Source organism: Battus philenor, unplaced genomic scaffold (assembly GCF_028537555.1).
Source record: "Battus philenor isolate CCGP_79_NKW_IND1 unplaced genomic scaffold, ilBatPhil1.0.hap1 SCAF_4, whole genome shotgun sequence".
Classification (NCBI taxonomy): domain Eukaryota; kingdom Metazoa; phylum Arthropoda; class Insecta; order Lepidoptera; family Papilionidae; genus Battus; species Battus philenor.
The window spans coordinates 199,155-202,821 of NW_027181704.1; the positions used below are offsets into that span (position 1 = coordinate 199,155).

At 34.9% G+C, this 3,667-nt stretch overlaps 1 pseudogene; it reads right to left on the reverse strand.

Annotated features, from left to right (window-relative positions):
* Positions 1-598: 598 nt before the first annotated feature.
* LOC137929062 (small nucleolar RNA U3) lies at positions 599-780 on the reverse strand (annotated as a pseudogene).
* Between the last annotated feature and the right edge of the window lie 2,887 nt (positions 781-3,667).

Consider the following 3,667-nt stretch of genomic DNA (forward strand, 5'->3'; position numbering starts at 1 on the left):
AACTAAGGGAATGTTTGTCTACAACGACCATCACAATAGGGTCTTCATTTATTATGTCTATATACATATTTAGTAGTGATTTAACATTACTCCGCACATAGTTATCTCGCAATAAACTAAAAGGTGTATTTAATATAAAGTTAGTTTATGTATGTAAGCTTTGTCTAGCATTCAAAGGGGTTGATAATAAGCTTAAGTTAGTTATGTTCAGGCGAGCGGCTAGGAAAGTAAAACACGCTCCACTCAGTACATATGTTGCTTATATAATTTCGGTCCACAATATTTGCTTATTACTAATTATGATAAGCTAAGAAGTAAAGGAAGGCATGGATAGGCAAGCAGTAAGTACATTCGGCATTGTGTATTTAATATGGCTGATCAAATCGCTGCGCCGGCGCAGCTAAATAGCTTAATAAATGTGTTAAGTATAAAGCGGTAATAAGTATGTGACAGTGTCGATAAGTAGTCGGTAAGTAAGTTATCGACAAACCGCGACACAACCTAATGCAATGTTGATATGTTATTTAAGTATATACTGTGGAAATATAATACATGTTGATAAAATACTATCATTAGTGTGTGTAGTGTGTTTTTGAAAGCCACTCAGACAGCGACAGCGCCTCAGTCTCCCCCCCTTGCGCAAGGGAGCGAACGATCATCAAGGGCTGGCTGTGGGCATCGCCGCCCGCCTAGCGTTCATGGCATTGAAGCTGCGTAAATCTCATGTAGTGTGAATATCTTGTGAAGAACTGTAGAAACTATCCTATGGAGTAATATCTTATTTCCTTGGTATATTAAATTTTTCATAATAAATTAAAAAAATGTCTATGAAATACACAGATTCTCCTCACTAAAATACACAGACCTCTCTTGACTTGAATATATTCAGGCATCGTTTTGGTTTTGATTATATGAAAATTATTCAAACGTTAAAATGCATCGGTAAGTAACATTTCTAGCCTAACAATAGTGTTACCAGCTGTTAAAAATTCTAGTACTTTTACCTACACTAAAATCTGTCTGACTTATTGACACATTAAGAGCAACAATGAACCTAACAGAACGCGAGTGGTACAACAATATCCTGAGCGCCTTGTTGTGCCATGTGCGCAGGCAACACAGAGCGCATCTCTACGTATAACTTACCGTTATAACGCACATGTCTGTGCTTATACGGGTATGTATTATAAACCGTGAGGTTACCTGATATCTTAATTTGCATCACAGGTGCAAACACAGTGGCGATAAGATTGTTTTAGAGAAGATCTTTAAACGACAAACGAACAAGAAAAACATGTGATGTTAACTGTCGTTGACTGAAAGTAACTAAGACGTAACGAAATATGTTAGAGAACTAGAAACATAAAAGATTGGCATTCATTCAGTACGAGTTTGTATAAGAAATTTTAGTAAAATTACAGTAATATTAAGTAGCAGCTAAGATGTGCTCTACGTAATTCGCTTAAAACTACCTAATACGTTGCGTTAATGTGTAATATGTTCGAGGAACCTGCGAGGCGGTTTGACGCGCAGATGGGTCTGAGCAGCTGCCACCGCACGGAGCCTTCTTAATTAAATCCGCAGCTTGATTACCCCGGCGCCGACGAGCCTATTGGATTTCGCCGCACATTTGACGAACATTTACATATAACAAGTTACCTAAAATATTGAGTATTCCCGCAAAATACTTTAATTTACTCATTACTACTTTAGACATTTTACAATAATGGCTTCTGTACAATATAAAAATAATTCTGCAAGAGACCATTTTTAATAAAAAATAGAATAAAATTGAGATACAATGGTTTCTAATTTTTGTAGAATGCACAATATGTTTAAAAATAATCCAGTTCTTAATTTGTTCGATTTATTTCCATTTAAAAAAATTTTCCACTCTAATGGTATTTTTTTTTGCAAATTTTGTCTAATAAATATTTTAACTTTATAATAGGATAATTTAATTAGAGTTAATTGCATGACAGGCTGTTGTAATACCGTGCTGTACTTTATATTAAAGAACGCATAAACAATTTTACAAAAATCCTGAAACGTATATTTAGATAAATAATGTTTAGACTTTATTTTCACTTAACATTCCTTTACACTTTTCTATGATTTATTAACATATTTTTGTTAAACTAACAAAATCTAATAGAATGTGGTACAGAGATCTACAGTCCACAGATCATATCTAGACTAAAGAAAAACATCCTGTGAAAACTGCAACACTACGTCCGTTTGTCGAGCACATAAACATGTAGCAGAATTAGTACCTGTTGATTCAATAGTCATATCTTCGCAAGAACTTTCAATGTTTGTAGTTACACAGCTATTAAAACTTTTTAGTATAAAAAAGACGTTGAGAGAAGCAACTAACAATGCTGTATTCAAATATATGAAATGTAAATAAGTGATGACGTATGTGACTCCACACGCCGATAAACTCACGGGACCAAACCTTTATCGAGTCTGCGAAACTCGGTCGCCCATTGTCACTTAAGGGAGATATCCTGTCAAAAAATAGATCAATATATCTATAAATAAATATTTTAATGTTAAGAATTTAAGCAGAATAAGTTATAAGCACCTTTTATTTAAAGTTGATCCGCTACAAATGAGTTATTGAGTCAGTATTCATTGTGAGGGAAGAGAGAGGGAGAGTAACTGCTAAAGGTAGTCCGTATTACAATACACTCCCGTGAAATAAAAATTATAAACGAAAATGATAAAATAGCTGTGACAGAGAAACGTAAATTAAGTTTGATATAGATAGTAATAAAATAAATAAGAATTACGAATAAATAAGTTGTTAAACAAACGTCATATTGCAGAACACTGGAAGAAATGCCAAGCGAGTGAAATGATGTATGAAAGGATACTATAGGATTTTTATGCATTCTTATATTTTTCTTAAATGGCTCCCCTTTTTTGGAACCTCTCATTCTTTACTACCATGCGTGGGGCTGGGATGTTACTACACATGGAAAATATTTTTTTCCTATTCCGTGACTTGTCATTCCTCAGGCTGTACGCCAGTAGCTGTGCGGTGGTTGTCGATTTTACAACAGGTAGTGGTTGACTGTGTTGTTTTAACTCGGATTCAGACGTTAGGTTTTCTATGCTTCACATCGGAAAATAATCTGTTGTGATATCTACTAGATAGTTAAGAATTTTAAGCTATTTTTTTATTTTTTAATAATTTGTACATCAGTTACAGATTTTGTTTTAATTTCGGTTTTAACGCTAATGTTCCGTTATCTAATTTATGACTTTCAAATTAATCTCTGGTCGGTTAACGGCGTTACGTAAATCAAATCCATTAAAGGGTTGGAGCTCTGCCTCCTTGTGCCAGTGACACGACGCGGCAACGGAATTAACAGGCGTTTGTTGAGGTAATACGGTTCCACGGATTGAAATAAATTTAACGCTATATTATTTTGCAACGATTTAGCGAATTCACCACGGCATTTACTATAGCTGTCTTGTATAAAACAAACAAATTATCTGTGGGGCTCTACCGCAGGAGGCTTATGACTTGTGGCCGCGTTGCAGACCTCTCCTAATTAACAGAGAACATATCAAGTTCCGATTTAATGAGCATCAGATGACGGAGGTTCGGAAGATGAAAACAAGTGACGCATTAGCTCGATCAACAAAGGATATACTA